Here is a 19,596-nt window from a genome sequence, read left to right as displayed (position 1 = left end):
TTCGGATGAGACGTTAAACCGAGGTCCTGACTCTCTGTGGTCATTAAAAATCCCATGACACTCATCGTAAAGAGTAGGGGTATAACCTGGCCAAATTCCCGCCACTGGCCCTTGTCAATCATGGCCTCCTAATAATCCCCATCCACTTGATTGGCTCTATTTCTCTCTCATCTCCACCTGTAGCTGGTGTATGGTGAGCGCACTGGCGCCGTTGTCCTGTGGCTGCCGTCGCATCATCCAAGTGGATGCTGCACATTGGTGGTGGTTGAGGAGAGACCCCCCACATGATTGTAAAGCGCTTTGGGTGTATAGCAATACACAATAAAAGCGCTATATAAATGCTTCATTCATTCATTCATTCATTCATTCACATGAAAAAAAATCTTTATTCAAATTTATCATTCTAACAAGCTATAACATATTTACAGGCAGTCAACCCCACATCCTACTGCCGTCTCAACAGAGCTGTGCCAATTCTGCAGCTTTAATTTGATGAAGCAGCTGACCACCGTGTCCACCTTCACCTGTCTTTGCCATCCATCAGGTACCTCATTGGTGCACTCAGACTGGAATCTGACCATGGATGGGAGAGGGACATCGAGGTGCTTGTCTTCCTCTACTGGCTAGCCCATGCAGCATCCTACAGGGTGGTGTCACAGACCTTCGATATCCCCAAGTCCTCCGTGCATGACATTGTGCACAGAGTGAGCCAGGCAATCATGGGAATTTTGAGGAGGGTGATTTGCTTTCCAACCGGAGATGACCTGGAGGCAGTGGGAGCAGGATTTGCACAGCTGGCTGGGTCACCAGCTTTCAGCAGGGCAGCCGGTGCAATAGACGGCTGTAATATCCGGATTAAACCTCCAGCAAATAACTCCCACTGTTACTACAACAGGAAGCTGTTTCATTCGATCCAACTCCAGGCCATCTCTGATCACGAGGGGAAATTCCTTGATGTCATCGTGGGATATCCTGGGTCTGTGCACGATGCCAAGGTGCTGAGGAACAGCCCTGTCTACACTGGCAGCCTATATCCACCACCAGGCAAGTGCATCCTCGGGGATGGTGGCTATCCTTGTCTGAGTGCACCTATCTGCCTCATCACGCCATACAGAGAGCCTGTACAGAACCCTGTGCAGGCTCGTTTCAACAACTAGCACTCCCGTGCCCGGAACGTCATTGAGAGAGCTTTTGGGATGCTGAAGACACGCTGGTGCTCTATTTTCTTCAAGGCCTTAGAGATCAGCCCTGCCTTCGTGCCTGAGGTGGTTGCGTGCTGTGCTGTGCTTCACAATCTTGCTCTTCTCAATGGCGACATCGTTGAGGCAGAGGATGAGGAAGACTATGACGACGGCCCCCCTGAACCCCAAAACCCTCAGGCAAGAGTGGGAGAAGATGTGCGGGACAATCTGGCTGCTGCGGTGTCTGCTCCAAACATCTGTGTGCCTGCTCTCCATGAGCATGATTACCTATAAAACATTTAAAAAGATTAAAAATGTTTTACAATTCATGTCAACATTCTGTTTGTTTACAGCTTCATTTCACATGTTTACAATTACATGCTAATTTTTGTTATAGCTGTATTACTTTTGTGGTGTAGTGGGCTCAACTACTGAACTGGTAAGCAGAAAGTTGCTGGTCGATCTCTGCAGCCATCACCACCAGTGTGTCTTTATGCAAGCCACTTTACTCCAGGTTGCTCCAGGGTCATTGTCCCTGTAATAAATGCACTGCAAGTCATTTTAGATAAAAGCATCTGCCAAATGCATAAATGTAATTCATTTTTGTAAAGCCTTTTTTTAATTGTTTCTGGCATGAATGCTTAAAGCTGCTTATTTCTTCAAGATATTACTATAATGCAAAATGCATACATTTACTACAATTTCTATTTGGTGGGTTAAAAAAAGGGATCAAACAACATGACGGCAAGTAAATACTGACAATTTATATGTTTGAGTGCACTAACCCTTCAGTCACTATTTTACTGTGTGTAGTTAATGCAAAACTTAAGGTAGTTTGCGTTAACAGTGTCAAGTTCAACTTAGATCATGGAGGGCTATTGTCCTGCAGAGCTTTTTCTACCCTAATTATACACACCTGAACAATCTAATGCACAAACATAATACAAAAGCACTCATTTTAACAGCACAATGTCATTTGATTTCTGTATTAGAAGTAACAAAATGATTACTTTATATTTTTGTTTGAGGTTTTCCCTTTTTTTTTTTTTTTTTTTACAAACGCTGCTGTCACTCTGCCTTGCAGGCCCTGCTCCACCAGCAGCAGTCAGGTGATGTTGTAACGCTCTGGCAGGCTACAAAAATCTCTTTTAACTATTGTGTTCGACGGAATGCAGGTAAAATGAGGCAATAAACAAAGAATAAATGCCAACCCGGAGTGTATTACATGAAAAGATGCAAGACAAAATATATACATATGTACAAGTATGCATGGGTGTAAATGTCCATAAAAGTCCAATGGAGGTGTGTGTGTGTGTGTGTGTGTGTGTGTGTGTATGTTTCGGTCTCACCGGTGAAACTTTGTTAGTCCGGGAGCACGTTAAGGAACAGCACTGTTCTGTGACGAAGTCCAAGGCAATATAATCCCACCAAAACGGTTATTTCCACAAGGTAGAAACTCTGTGTCACAGTCCCAAACAGCGGAAAGTAGAATAGGTGATCGATCGCTGTGTTTCCATTTGAGCATAAAGAAGGTCACTCTCGAACGACCCTCAACCGGCTTCTTTTATCGGAAGTGCAAAATCAGATGATCAGGATGACGTCACTGGATTCCCCTTGCACGTCGCGAGCGAACTCTCGCGAGAAGAAAACAGAGTACACAACACTCGACAGGGCAATACAAACAAAGGGACCACGATAACAGCTGTGATACATCAATAATCAAATTAACATATTGTCAACAGCATTATAAATCTCTCCCTCTTATGTGGCAGTGCTACATAGATTCCCCCTCCCCCCCCCAGCCAAAGGCGTCGGAGGTGAGCATCCATAATAACGCTTCAAATTAACCACATTCATAACATCTGTTTTAGGTGGGTTGCCCCAGCACACTGTGTAATTTACTGGCCCTGTTTTACTTTTTATTACAGCTGGTCCCTCCCACTCGATTAAGACATTAACTTGTAAGCACAAAACACAAAATACTTCTCTTTTCAATATAAATAAGACTTTATTTATATAAACCTAAGACATAAACTAATGAACACACACATTCACACATTCACACGTTGCAGAAAGAGAGAAAGGATGAGTTTAAGAGAATGAGAATGTGAAATCCCAAGTTTATAGCAATATGTGCTATTGCATAGACCTGAACAACCATCAATCACTTAATTAACCCTCGCATTGAGTTTCTCAATGAGGCTAAAATTTATATTAAATGCACCAGTTCAGTTAGAATCTGGAGTTGTTTACTTGCGTTGCCTTTGAGTTACAGGGATCCCCTTCTTGAGAAACTAACGGAATGCATAGTCGATATAAAAAACTGGATGACGAGTAATTTTTTACTGCTAAATTCTGAAAAAACAGAGGTGTTAATTATCGGACCTAAAAACCCCACATGTAATAACCTAGAACATTATCTAACACTTGACGGCTGCTCTGTCAATTCTTCTTCATCAGTCAGGAACCTAGGTGTGCTGTTCGATAGCAATCTGTCATTTGAAAGCCATGTTTCTAGCATCTGTAAAACTGCATTTTTTCATCTCAAAAGCATATCTAAATTGCGACCAATGCTCTCAACGTCAAATGCAGAAATGTTAATTCATGCGTTTATGACCTCAAGGTTAGACTATTGTAATGCTTTATTGGGTGGTTGTTCTGCACGCTTGATCAACAAACTACAGTTAGTCTAAAATGCAGCAGCTAGAGTCCTTACTAGAACCAGGAAATATGACCATATTAGCCCGGTTCTGTCAACACTGCACTGGCTCCCTATCAAGCATCGGATAGATTTTAAAATCTTGTTAATTACTTATAAAGCCCTGAATGGTTTAGCTCCTCAGTACTTGAGCGAGCACTTATCGCATTATAGTCCTCCACGTCTGCTGCGTTCTCAAAACTCCGGCCGTTTGATAATACCTAGAATATCAAAATCGACTGCGGGCGGCAGATCCTATTCCTATTTAGCACCCAAACTCTGGAACAGTCTACCTAACACTGTTCGGGAGGCAGACACACTCTGTCAGTTTAAATCTAGATTAAAGACCCATCTCTTTAGCCTGGCTTACACATAACACATTAATATGCTTCTATTATTCAAATCCGTTAAAGGATTGTTAGGCTGCATTAATTAGATCAACCGGAACCGGGAACACTCCCCATAACACACGATGTACTTGTTACATCGTAAGTTGAATGGCATCTACGCTAATATTTGTCTGTTTCTTTCCTAGTCTGTTTCTCAGTGCGTATCCGATCAGATGGTGGATCAACACCAAGAGATGATGTCTACAGCCCTGATCGTCAGCGGAGACCAGGACACACAGATGACCCCCAGAGATATATCCCCAGATATATCAACCAAAAATAACAAAATAACTAAAATATAATAAAATACCTAACTACATAATACTACTATTGTTAGAAATTGCAACAAAATTAAAATAGAAATATAAACTTTTGAACTGTGGGTTTCGTCTGGTCAGAGGAGAACTGGCCCCCTGACTGAGCCTGGTTTCTCCCAAGGTTTTTTTTTTTTTCTCCATTCTGTCACAGAGGGAGTTTTGGTTCCTTGCCGCTGTCGCCTCTGGCTTGCTCAGTTGGGGACACTTAATTTCTAGCGATTATCGCCGATTTGATTGCACAGATACTATTTAAACTAAACTGAGCTAGACAATGACATCTCTGAATTCAATAATGAAATGCCTTTAACTGAAAATTGAAAATTGAGTGTTTAATCTTATCATTATACATTACTGACACTCTATCCTCCAATTTGATAGTGTTAAGTGCTTTGACACAATCTGTATTGTAAAAGCACTATATAAATAAAGGTGACTTCTGTCGTCGTCGTTGCAGGAAAGGGGTTTTCCCGAGTTGGTGATTGGCTAGAAGTTCAGTAGTCTTTGAAGTGATGTCTTGGGAAGCCAATGGTTGGGCGTTGGCTGAGGATAGTCGTGGAGTCAGTTGCAGTTGGTTAAAGTTTGAAGCGGGTGCAGTCGGAGCTGGACTTTGCAGCAAATTTAACTTTTGAACACGAGACTCAACGGAAAGAAAAGAAACTAAAGTAAAAGAATAAAATGAGTAATGAGACTAGTTGGGTTTTCTTCTCATCGTGGTGTTAAGTAGCAACTGGCCTGTAGGCCAGAGCATGCTCAAAGAGCGCTAAAAAGCAGCGTCAAAACGCGGTGGCGAGAAGAAGAAGGGAAAAAGGGAAGAAGGGAAGAAGGGAAGAAGGGAAGAAGGGATGGTGTCCTGAGGTTTTAAACTCGGCTTCTGGACACATCCCATCTGGTGTCTTGACCAATTAGATAGGCTATTATCTTAGCTAAGGTTGTACCTTCCATCATAAATCAGCATGTTATCAGTCACATGGTCCGAATTTTACACACTCTGGCAAGGTATACTTTTGGATGTGATTTCTATAACCAGAATATGATACATCTGACAAAGAATCAATTGGAAGAAACGTTTTAAGCTAGAATTATCAAGCTCATACATACCAAACACGAATAACCTTAAAGTCATTCAATAGTTATTAAAAAGACATACATAATATGCGTTTAAAACATGATAATCTAATGTGTGGATTACATACATAATAGTGTGATGCCTAGCAATGTCCTTTTAGGATGATTTTATGTGCATATGAAAAAGAAAGTCTCTGTGTAGTTCTATGGGGACCAAAAGACATGTTTTTTGGACAGAGGAATTTCAGTCTTGTTCTTTGTCTTCTATTTGTGGGGGAAAAGTAAATCTAAAGAAGCTTGTGATTTCTCTCGTGGAACACATGTGATGGCCATCTCTTTGACCATTAATCTTGATTATTTACCCCAAATTTGACGATCTCCTTCCTGCGCTGGACTTATCAATAAGTGTTCTTTTGTCTTAATGTTGCAAACTGTTCTGGAAGAGGCTTGTTGGTTAGGCTTGCTCCAGAGGTCGGAGATAGGCATCTTTACGACGTTGTCCTGTTTTCTTGGGCCTCTCCGGAATTTCGGCTTCTCATGTTTCGATGTTCTGATCGAATCTTAGTTTTGTCTGACTCGTTCTGATGCTACAAGGTGGTCGGTGGATTAGGCGTTCCAGTGGTCCCAGCACTTGCCTACCCAGCATGATCTCTGCAGGTGTCTTCCCCGTTCTGGGCGGTGTTAATGGCATATCGGAATTCTGGTAGCCACTGGTCCCAGGTTTGATGTTGTTGTCCCACGTAGGCAGCAATCATTGTTTTTACAGTCTGGTAAACTCTTTCTGTTAAGTTTGCTTGTGGATGGTAGCTTGTGGTAAGTCTCTGCACACAACCCCATGTCTTGCACAGATCGCCCAGAATGCTGGAGGTGAACTGGGGACCCCTGTCGGACACCAGGTACTTAGGGACTCCCCAACGAGTAAAAACCTCCTCCCGGAGAATCTTCACAATTTTCTGGGTCTTAGCATCCCTAAGAGGAAACATCTCCACCCACTTTCTGTCATAATCAACAGTGAGCAGTAGGTAAGTGTTCTGTTTCTTACTGGTGGGGAATGGTCCCGTTAGATCAATCCCCAGTGTGTGTCCAGGCTCAGTGATCTGTGAACTTTGTAAAAGTCCGGATGGTTTTGTATTGCTGGGTTTGTATTTCTGGCATACCTCACAGTTTTTGATGTACTGCCACACATCACTCCTGACCGACGGCCACCATGCCACCTCTAGGATTTTCAGCACTGTTTTTAGCTGTCCAAGATGGCCTCCTAGGGGATTATCATGGTAATAGTGCATGAAGTCGGTTCTCAGTGTCTGTGATACCACCAGCTGATATTTTTCTCCTCTATTTTTCAAAGAAACTTTGCGCTTTAAGGTCTCGCGGTGGGGGGAACTCTGCAACAGCATTGGTCTTTTCCCTGTCTATCTCCACACCCCTCCCAGAGACTATATGGCCGAGGAACTTGAGCTGTGGTTTATGGAAGTTTATGGAAGACAGTGTTGAGATGTTAAATGTGCTGCTCTAATGTCTTTGAATAGATGATATCGTCGATGTAGACGAAACAGAACTTTCCCCTCAAATCCACCAGAACTCTCTCCATCAAACGTTGGAAGGTGGCGGCGGAGTTTCTGAGACCATAAGGCATACTCTTGAATTGAAATAGCCCTTTGGTGGTAATAAAAGCAGTTTTCTCTTTACTTGCCTCTTCCATCTCCACCTGCCAATATCCAGAACGCAGATCCAATGCACTGAACCAGGAGGCGCCTTCCAGGGATTCTAGAACGTCATGAATCAGAGGCATTGGGTAAGCGTCAGGTACGGTCTTGCTGTTTAACTTTCTGTAATCCACACAGAACCTGTACGAGCCATCAGTTTTGGGGACCGGGACCACAGGTGAAGACCAAGGCGAGAAGGAGGGCTCAATGATGTTGTCTTGTATCATCTGGTCGACTTGTTCCTCGATGATCTGTTTTTTGAGGGGTGAAACTCTGTATGCGCGGGATTTAAAAGGTATGTCATCAGTCAATGTGATCTTGTGTTGTACAACTGATGTCTTACCCAGGATGCTTGAAGTGGTGCGTGGCCAGGTGGAGATCAACCTCAGCAACTCTTCCTGATTGTCAGAGTCCCACTGTGTACTCTCATGGGTGAAGGACACGAGATCGGGAAGTTTGCCAGTTGGTGGTAAGGCGTAGTATAGATTCACCTCCGCAGCTGTCAGTGAATGAGCTTGCCCCGAGGGTGTAGTCAGACCTACTGTAACCTGTGAGGGCATGAAAGGGTAATAGGTGTATCCTTTTCCAGATCTTAAGCCATACCTGCCTTGGCCGATTTCCAACACCGCTCCTGTGGCATTCAGAAAGTCCAACCCAGCAATAAGGGGAAAGGCAAGGTGAGTGTTTTTCAGGATATATGTATCCACCATGCATTCTTGATCATGCCAGTGATACTGTAATTTTTGCAGGTCTCTGGACTGGTGAATTGTTCCATCTGCCATTATGAATCTCTGTGGGGCAGAGTTAATGACTGGTGGACTCTCAGTCTTCAGCTGTTTCCACAGACTTTCCTGCATCAAGGTGTAAGAGCTCCCTGTGTCTAACACTGCCTTCATCTCTTGTCCATTCACCCTCACAGGAACTATGAGGAGAGAATTGACTGGATGTGGTTGTGCCAGGGTTATTCCAGCCAGGTTTTTGCTGTAGGTTCGCTCTGCAGGTTTCTTGGTCTTCTCTTTGCTACCTTGAGTACCGACCTTTTGCCAATAGTCCTTCGCTCCCATGCAATCCCTTTCCACCATTGACCCGACCTTCACCAGCTGCTCTACTGTGTTCACTGTTCCGCGTAGACATCCGCTAACCCTAGGGTTGATTTTGTTGAGGATCCGGCTGACCAGCTCTTCCTCAGAGATCTCTGGCTTCCATTTTAGACAGAGAGCCCGGTAATCATAGGCAAAGTCCCTCAGGCGTTGTCGCGGCTGCTGGACCAACGTCCTCAGCTTCTCCTCTACTTCAGAGAGGTAATCGTCTGAAAGAAAAGCCGCCATGAATGCCTTTTTGAAGGACTGCCAATCTGTTACCTTAGCCTTCTCTGCTTTCCACCAGCTCAGAGCGGGTCCCTTCAGGACGGTACTCAGAGTACCGATGAGCTCGACACTGGGGAGAGGCCTGATCTCCAGAAAGCTCTCACACTGCTCGATAAAGTTGAGCACTTCTGCAGTCTTGCAGGAGTCACCGAAAGAGGGGAACTCTAGGCGGATGGGAGGACGAGCACAAAATGAGGATGAGCCAGCCATAACTGAGGAGGTAAGCACATTAGGAGGGTGAGTATGCACCGGAGGAGTTATATTATAAGTAATATTTTGAGCTGGGTGAATAGGACCTTTCTGTTTCGCATTGACCGGCCTAGGAGTCTGTGGACAATAGACCGGAGAAATGTGGGAGGAAGATGGTGAGTAGGCCTGTAATCTGGAGAGTGTGGGAGTACTGGTAAGTCTTAGCTTTTTCATTTGACTTTCCCATTTAGCATCTCTCCTCAAAAAACAATCAGTTACAGCCCTTTCTAATTTTTCCAATGATTTTAGAAAATATTCCTCCAACCCCGCCAAGCTCGTGTCCACGGCCTGCCTGAAACTGGTCTCCCGGTTTACTGTACTGTCTATTGACTGTTTGAAATCATGTTCTATACTTTGTACTTTTTGATTGAGGGCCAATAAATCCCCCTTAACTTGTGCTATGTCTGCCTGCATTGTTTGTATCACTTCACCACTAAAACTACTGCTCCCATCATCATCATCATCGGACTGATCAGAGTCAGAAATGTACAATGAGCTTATCATAGATGTTATTTCAGAAGTAGGATTGCTCCTGGTGACAAAGGGACCTGCTGTAAAATCAGGTTGTTCAACAGTCTCTTGTTCATTTACAGCTGAACTTAAGTTTTCTGTATTTACAGCGTTTACAGTATTAATATCAGTAACTGCATCATGACTTGGTACATCCATTCTGATTATTACACAAATTAGGGGTCGACCGATATGTGTTTTTCAGGGCCGATACCGATTATTACAGACCAAGTGGACCGATAACCAATATTTTTAACCGATATATTATGTCTGATGTAAAAATGAAAATTAATCTCAAAATTAAGAATAACAAGGGCTCTGACAAAAATTGCCTTCCCTGGTGTTGATTGCACTTCTTACTCTTGTCATCCTCCATGCATCCATCTACAATAAGGGTAATATAAAGAGAGAGTTAAAAGTTGGGCCACTGCATGCTTCATGATTAAGCCTATGAATACTGTACTACAGCTAAACAGCTTTGGGAAATGAAAGTATTTGGCTTCAATAATTTACATGTTAGAAATGTATGTGTAATAGCATAACCTCTCATAATTATAATATAATAAGTGTAAATAATTTAATTGTCTTCATAGCTCCATTGTAGAAGTTGTGAAGAAGACTGCAATTATTTGAATTAAACTATAACACTAATAGCCTGTTATAGGCACACTTGGTTCAATAGCCTATTGAAATGTCACAATTTATGTCGTCCTAATCTTGGCCTGTGTGACAGTATCTTAATCTTGGCCTGTGTGACAGTAATTTCGATTAGTTTTAATTTACAGTGCAGTGCAAATGAAGCCATAAAACATTAATTTATTTTAATCTTTTAATCAAATGAGAGCTAAACTAAATTTTTTTGGCAAACAAATGGGTTTACCGTTAAAATTAAAACATGGAAGAAATAGCATATTGTGTGATTATTCTTTTAAACAAAAGTTGTTGTTGTAGTAGTAGTAGTAGATAAACCGAACTTTTATTTTGATGGGTTGCCATGAGGACCTCTTAAGTTTCTGTATAGCCTATGTATATGATATGACAATCGTTTTACTCAAATGAAACGGTCAAATGCTCATGAAGCAACTCTCAGAGCAGTTCTGGGGATGTTGTTCATGTATTTATGTCCTCATTTACTGAGAAGACAGATGCTGAAAACACCACGAGCGTCGCGCACTTCAGTGTGTGTGTATAATCAAAATCGTGCGTCTGTGCCATTCACATATACAGAGACACGCAGAACATGCAGAATTCATATTTAAATAAGTATTTTTGCAGCTTAATATTTACAGATACTAGTCCATAGCGCGAGTCGATTTAAGTGTACTGACCTACTTTTGATTAATTCATCCAAACTTTGACGAACTCCGTGACTCCGCGTTATACAGTAAATTCCCTTTATATGACTGGATTCCGTGATTCCGTCTGCGTTTTCCCCATCGCGGAAACCATAAATAGATAATATTGAGGTGTTTTGCAACTTCAGTGTAGTGGATTGTGATTTATTGCAACTTGAGCAACGTCTGCTGCTGCCTTTGAGAGACAACTGATGCGTGATCACTGAAACTGTAGCAAGCGCTTTCAGTGTGAGAGTGCCTTAGTCTTCCACATTGATTGGTCTGACTCGTGACTCCCAACAAATCAGATGCGTGTTGGGCGGAGACTGCTCTAGGTCACAGAGTGGTGAGTTCTGACAGGCTGCATCAGAGCCAAATAGCGCTTTTCGAAATTAAATAATTTTATCGGCACATCGGTTTTGAAAATGACCGATACCGATAATCATAAAAATGCTTAATATCGGCGCAGATAATCGGCCAGGCCGATAATCGGTCGACCCCTAACACAAATACCAACAAACACAACAAAAGAAATCCCCGTACGGACCACCAATATGTAACGCTCTGCCGCAATAAGGCAGGCTACACAAATAAAATTATCCGGCTATCTCTTTAACTATTGTGTTCGACGGAATGCAGGTAAAATGAGGCAACAAACAAAGAATAAATGCCAACCTGGAGTGTATTATACAAAAAGATGCAAGACAAAATATATACATATGTACAAGTATGCATGGGTGTAAATGTCCATAAAAGTCCAATGGAGGTGTGTGTGCGTGTGTATGTTTCGGTCTCACCGGTGAAACTTTGTTAGTCTGGGAACACGTTAAGGAACAGTGCTGTTCTGTGACGAAGTCCAAGGCAAAATAATCCCACCAAAACGGTTATTTCCACAAGGTAGAAACTCTGTGTCACAGTCCCAAACAGCGGAAAGTAGAATAGGCGATCAATCGCTGTGTTTCCATTTGAGCACGAAGAACGTCACTCTCGAACGACCCTCAACCGGCTTCTTTTATCGGAAGTGCAAAATCAGATGATCAGGATGACGTCACGGGATTCCCCTTGCACGTCGCGAGCGAACTCTCGCGAGAAGAAAACAGAGTACACAACACTCGACAGGGCAATACAAACAAAGGGACCACGATACATGTGATACATATCAAATTAACTGTTTGATAGCTAATTTGATAGCTGTGATACATATCAAATTAACATATTGTCAACAGCATTATAAATATCTCCCTCTTATGTGGCCGTGCTACAATGTGACCCTCAAAGGCAAATAAATTATGTACATAATAAAGTGAAACCTACATAATGTACAAAGTAAGTACATTCATGTTCACATAATAAATTCTAAATAAAATACGAATTGGCCTTTTAGAGCACCCTAGCGGCACATGCTACTTTGGGAACATGCCATGATAGCTTACAGTAACCTATTTTTGTGATATACTCAAATTTGAAAAATATAACTGCAGGACTTGGGACTTTGAGACCACTGTGGACATCTATGGTTTATTTTTATGGAATAAAGATATTTAATGCACAATATATCAGTTACACTAGACTTGAACAATAACTTTTATCTTAATTCTTAACAGTTGGACAAAAAAAGTGTCTTTCAGAAAAGACAACAAATGTGCTTAGTGCTTAAAGCTTAAAGTGTACAGGAACTACAAACAGTTTAGTGTAGGCATTTCAGTTTTAATTGTTTGTGAAAGGTCACAAATTGTTGAGCAATCTTTTTACTCTCCAATTTATCAAGTTTGTCCTTGTGTATATGACACACAACACTATTCAGCTGTGTTTGTGTCATGGCACTATGAAGCCATGTTTTTAGCCTTCTAAGACCGCTGAAACTTCACTCAGCTTCTGCTGAGGACACAAAAGTGACAAGAAGCAGTCAGACAAGTGTTTCCACCTGATCAAGAAGAGTACGGACTACGGAGGATGCTTGCTGCTTCACTGCTGGACGCTATATTATACTTTGATCTAAATATTGCCAAATGTGGGCAGTGCAATTGGAGAGAGATCAAGGATTTGGCACATTTCATTGGGGGTTTTGCCCGGCTTTAAAATAAGGGTTATTAATGCCGATCTCAAAGAAGGAGGCAGTATTCCCTTTTCCAAAGACTCATTAAACATTTCAAGTAAATGTGGTAAAAGTTTCCCTGCAAACATTTTGTAAATTTCTACTGGCAGGCCATCAGGCTGGGGCTTTTCCACTACTCATGCCCTATAGTGCCTCCAGAAGTTCTTCAGTGTTTAGATTTCTCTCCAAAGTACACCTTGCCTCTTCTGATAATTTGGGAGATTATCAAGAAATATGTCTTGCCTTTGTAAAGTATCGGTATATTTGGACTTGTACAGATTTTCATAATATGATTTAAAGACCTCATTTATTTCCTGTGGATCAACAATCCTATCCCCATTCTCTAGTTTAAGGAATCAATAGCTGTATCTGTTTGTATTTTTTAATTCTCCATGCAAGCAACTTTCCTATTTTTTTCTCTCTGACCGTAATATGATTGTTTTAGCCATATTAAGTTCTTAAATCACCTCACTGCTAGTTAATTCATTATATTGGGCTTTTAGCATAATGAGTGAATGAATGAATGAGGCATTTATACAGCGCTTTCATGTGTATTGCAATACACCCATATTCTTTGTCCTGTCTTACGTTGAATGAAGAGGTTGTTTTTGCTTTGTTTGAGTGAATTTATTAAAAGACTCTGTGTATTCGACTTCCTGGCTCCTTCGTGCTCTATTTGCTCTTTTCCAAACTGTACTTCATAGGGATGTTTAGATCGCTATAGAAGAATTCACGTTTTTTTTTTTTTTTTATATTTAACAAAGATATTTAAATGCTTCAGTTTGTTTTCTATTCTATTCTATTCTATTCTATCAGTTTAAATGTTTTAGTTTATTTTGATATTATATTATACTATATTACTGTATATTAGGCCTATAATATAAACCTAATAAATAATTGACCTTGTTTTTTTTATGGAGTCTCTTATGCTCATCTAGGATGTGATCAAAAATACAGAGAGAGAAAAAAACCCCAGTAATATTGTGAAACATTATTGCACTTTCTAATATTGGTTTCCTATTTTAATATACTTTAAAATATAATTTATTCCTGGGAAAGCAAAGCTGAATTTTCAGCATCATTACTCCAGTCTTTTTATCTATTTAACACATCCTTGCTGAATAGAAGTATTCATTTCTTTCAAATTAATAAATTACTGACCCCAAACTTTTGAATAGTAGTGTATATTCTAATACAAAATGTATATTTTGAATAAGCACTGTTCTTTATAACTTTTTATATATCAAAGAAACCTGAAAAAAAAAATATCACAGGTTCCAAAAAAATAAAAATAATAAGCAGCACAACGGTTTCAACATTGATAATAAATCAGCATATTAGAATGATTTCTGAAGGATCATGTGACACTGAAGACTTGAGTAATGATGCCAAAAATTGCTTTGCTTTATAGGAATAAATTATATTTTAAAGTATATTAAAATAGAAAACTTTTATTTTAAATTGCAACATTGGGGATGACATGTTTCCATTTGAGGAGAATAGCTCATGTAGCTAAAACAGTAGTAAAGGCAATGACCTGGCAGGATGAGACTGTCAAATCAGGTCTCAAGGAAATGCCAAAAAGAACTGTCAAGGGGTTAGGGTCTAAGTCTATGTTAAGAGCATTATTAAGTGTATCAAATACATTGGACCAAAAGCCTGCCAGCCGAGGGCAACTCCAGAACATATGAAGATGGTTGGCAGGAGTTTGCTTGCAGCAATGACAAGCATCACTCCTATCTGGAAATTTTTTTGCTACTTTGGCATTTGTTAAATGAGCTCTGTAGAGCACTTTACACTGCAATAGGCCATATCTGGCACATATGGAAGAGGAGTGAACCAGATTTAAAATGTCTCCCCATTGATCATCGGTAATAGAGATACCTAGGTAACAGCGGGGTCTACATTAAGTGCACTTATCAAATTGTAAATAAATGAAATTAGGTGCTTCAGGCCTGCACCTAAAGTAAGAAAATGATCAAGAGGGCATTCAGGAGGACAGCTGGGAAAGTGGGGAAACTATTTCTTAAAGTGTCTAACCTGACAGAAACGAAACAAATTACTACTGGGCAGACTGTACTTTGTGGATAAAAATGAAAAAGATGCTAACACCCCATCTTCATACTAGCCATTGAGCTCAACCAGTCCGTTGACTGCCCAAATGCGAAAAGCTGGATCAGAGCAAGATGGGGAGAAAAAGTGATTATTTAAGATAGGTGTGTGGATAGAAGCGCTATGTAAACCAAAGTGTTTCCTGAATTGGACCCAAATTTTGATAGTGCTAGTGACAACTAAATTAGATTAAATTCTACTGATAGCTAAAGGAAGTTGGAAAGACTTTTTTGCAGGTTTATCTTGTAACCAGAGAGATGACCGAATTTATCTAGAATGTCCAAAATCACAGGCAAGGAGGAGACGGGGTTAGAAATGTACAATAAAAGATCGTCAGCATAGACAGAAAGTTTATGAACTGAACCATAACGAGATATTCCCTCAAAACCGGTATGGCTACAAAGCCAAATAGCTAGAGGCTCTATAGCAAGATTAAAAAGTAAAGGAGAGAGGGGACAGTCCTGACGCGTCCCACGCTGAAGGGAAAAAAGAGATGAATGCAAGCCATTAGTATGTACTGAAGCAATCGGTGATGAGTAAAGAAGCTGAATCCAAGAAATAAAGTTAGCGTCAAACCCAAAGTTCTCTAAAATAAAGAATAAATAAACCCGTTCAACCCTGCCTTCTCGGCATCTAAAGACAGATTATTTCCGGTGAGTCAGATGGTGGGGAGAAAAGATTATTAAGAATGTCTCCCTGGTGTAAACCCGTCTGATCTAGACAAATTAAAGATGGTAGTACCAACAGAAGACGACAAGACAAGACTGGCCAAAATTTTAAAATCAACATTAAGGAGTCTGTAGCTACCACAAGAGGTGGGGTCTTTATCTTTCTTAAGAAGCAGGGAGACTGAAGCCTCACATAAAGTCGGAGGGAGGCAGCCTTCCTTAAAAGAATCATTGTATAACCTGGACAAGACAGTGATTATTGAGGAGGAGAACAACTTATAGAACTCGGCTGTAAAGCTGTCTGGGCCAGGGGACTTACCAGATTGCATAGATTTAATTGTTTCTTGTATCTAACTTGCAGAGATCATCTGCAGTTGAAGACAGTCTAACTGTTTCGGTTTTTCTTAAATAAGAAACATAAGAAATAACTTGTCCACGAATAAAAGCCTTAAAGGGGACCTATTATGCCCCTTTTTACAAGATGTAAAATAAGTCTCTGATGTCCCCAGAGCAAATATGTGAAGTTTTAGCACAATATAACCCACAGATAAATTTCTATAGCTTGTTAAAATGGCCACTTTTAGGGTATGAGCCAAAACGCGCTGAATTTGAGTATGTTGCTTTAAATACGAATGAGCTGTTGATCCCAGAGAAGAGGGCAGAGCTTCAAGAGCTCAAGCTCCGGTGTTACGGTTTAACTGGTTTCCGTGTTATCTGGTGACCAACTTCCTGGTTCAGGTCTCCGCTCCAGATGTGATGGAACGACCGCAGCAGATTCGCTGATTCTGAAAGCACAAACTGACGTGATATTAAACTGTCTAATAAACGCGTTGCTCATTACATGATTTTGGTATTCCTGTGAAGATTACAAATGATTGGTATGATCACCCGTAGTGGCTGAATTACGGAAAAAAGTCTGTTTGGCAGGGGTTTTGAACACATGCTAAAAACTTTTGCACTGTGAGACGCCAGTAATGAACACACTGAGCTATGGAGCTACACTGATTCAGTTGCTGATTTTTGGATTCAAATAGGATTTTACTCTCGGCGTGACATTATGCAGCTGGCTGGATCAAGGAATGTGCCCGTGTTAACTTGTGACCAGTGTTTACTTGTTATGAAAATGAATATTATGTAAAACCATACATTTTATGGTTTCAGATGTTAAACTACATTTCATTGAGTCTCAGACAACTAACGTTAGCCTAAAAAGTGGTTTATGTTACTACTGTGGTTTAATTACAAATGCTATAGTTAAACTATATTTACTATAGTAAAAACATGGTACATTTTCCTCAGAGACTAGCTAATGGCTCATTTGATTAATATAAAAACTTGACATTATTTCCACATTGTTTTGCCATTTTTCTCGTAGAAATAATTTGGAAATATGTGACTTAATTTCTGGCCGACTTGGATAGGAAAGATTGCTTAGAAGAAGATCTATCAAGTGAAACATCCTAGACCAAATTTGAATCCCCCCCGATAATTATATGATGATCATCCACATTTGGAAGGCTTGAAAAGAACTTAATAAAGAACTCGTCATTATCCCAGCTGGGGGCATGAACTGAAACTAGAATGACTGGCACATTATGATGCTTACCTGAGACCACCACAAAACGACCATTCGGGTGTGAAATTGTGTGGGTCTCTTCAAACATGACCTTTCTATATATAATAATAGCAGCACCACGAGCTCTCTGAGAAAATTTGGAATGGTACAAGTGACCCAGTCTATGGCCTGTCATTGTAGTAACACTAGTCATTTTATAGATTTAAAGTTTTGACAGAATTCCGATAAAGTCCACAATGAAAGAGAGGAAGATGAGAAGAATGAAGAGAATGACCCAAGTCAAAAAAAAAAAAAACACCCCACAGAAAAACTTTACTTAACTGAGCACTCAGGCTCGGCATCTTATACCACTCCTGCCTCTCTAGGTCAAGCTCCCCCACGTTACCAAAAATTAGAGCCCACACACTCACATACAAACAAACTAAAACAAAACAAAAAAGCACAAGAAGTCATGATTCTGGAACATGACTTCATTAATACCCAACTGCAAAGAAATAATTAGTAAACAAAGAAGAAAAGAAAAATATAAGAACCAAACAAATAAATACAGAACCCCATATATGACCTATTAATTCAATGCAAATGAGCCGATGGTAATCTCTTAAATGCATATCATTGATTAAATAAGGCTTTTAGGTGCACCAAAAAATAAGATGAACTTCTCCTCAAAGAGGCAAACAATGAACGTAATTTGGAACATGAAATTTCAGCTAACATGGCTGCATTACCTCTAGTCCAGACTGGATCAATTACAAAATACAATACAAATAAACAGGGACAGTTTCATAATATATGTACACTATATTATTAATGTAAATGCAGTAAATGTGCCACTGCGAAACTAAAAATCAATGTCCTAAATACACTTAAAAAAAAAAAAAAAAATGTCAATATATAGCCTATACATATGTGCGCCCATATATATAGGCTACTTATACCAACCTTTAAAAGACTATATATATATATATATATATCATTATTTGTAAGTATGTGTGTCATGACACACGTAGAAGCCAGAAACAAGGAGGCGAGGAACTTCGGAAATAAACTCAGATTTTTATTTTCCAAACTCAGGGATCACTGGATACACAGATAAACATGGATGACGTTTACTGACAATTAAGACCGGACACTGAGGCAAGGAAACACAGGGCTTATAAACGCTGGGGAAACTAGATAATTACTAACACACGGCTGGGGACTAATTTGAATGAAGACATAACAAGCACAGGAACTTCAAATAAGGGCACAAGAGGAGGGGGAAACAAGACACTGAGACAAAGTCTGACAATGTGTAACTATAACTTCTGGGCGAAGCAAAAACAGTCTATGCTGTACATGTATATATATGAAATAAGCAGCTGACGTTAAAAAAATAAATAAATAAATAAAATAAAGGATATTGGTACAGTAAACAGCCGGCTGTACATCAGATATTTTGAATGAGTGACGCAACTACTGTGTTACTAAGGAGAATCAGTCCGCGCTGATGCCACATACTCTCCAGCCTCAGACACCAACGAGAACAACCTACTACTCCCGTCTTTGGTCCTGATGGACAGCGTTGCAGGAAAGAGCAGGGTTGGTCTGAGTCCCAAATTGTACAGTTCCATCATCACCCTGAAGGAGTGGATCCCGAGCTGCCATATCCTTCATATTGATATTAATTATATTATTATATATTTCTTGTTTGACTATTAATCAAGTTATGGCAAGAGTGAAATGTGTAACCTTATGTGCGCTTATGAGATATTAAAGAATCCTGCTTTATGCTGTACTTCTACTCTCTAAAATGATGACTTCATAGTGTGTGTGTAACGAAGGCAAGGCAGCCTTGAAGTTCTGATAAGTGCTCTGTGTGTATGTATGTGTGCTGGTAGCTCTCTCTCTGTGTGTTAGAAGACTGTCTCTGTCAGCTGCCACCATCCTGACCAAAAATAGGTGTCCGGAAGACACCTATCTTGTATGATCCCTGATCGCTGACGTCTGCCCAATCGGATGGAGATATGTTTGAAGCATTTACGTCCATGTGTGGAGATTGTCTAAGTTTATCTAGGTTTTAGAACCTATCAGAATTTTGATGACTTATGCATTGACGCAATTAGCAACCTCTGTTAGGGTATAATTACTGGTGTTTTTGACATGTACGCAGAGCGGCCTACGAACTCGATTGTGAGTCTTGAAGCTGACTTCTGCTGATGAAACTGCAAACTATCTTCAGTAAATTTTCTTTTTTGATCGAATCTCTTCCCCGTACAACCCGTCTATATTTAGATCGTTGTACCATCACTTCAGGTGCATAGTCCTTGTATATGGCGATCGGGCTGCC

The sequence above is a fragment of the Onychostoma macrolepis genome, chromosome 12 (genome assembly GCF_012432095.1).
Source record: "Onychostoma macrolepis isolate SWU-2019 chromosome 12, ASM1243209v1, whole genome shotgun sequence".
NCBI lineage: Eukaryota > Metazoa > Chordata > Actinopteri > Cypriniformes > Cyprinidae > Onychostoma > Onychostoma macrolepis.
Note: the sequence above shows the minus strand (reverse complement) of the source record.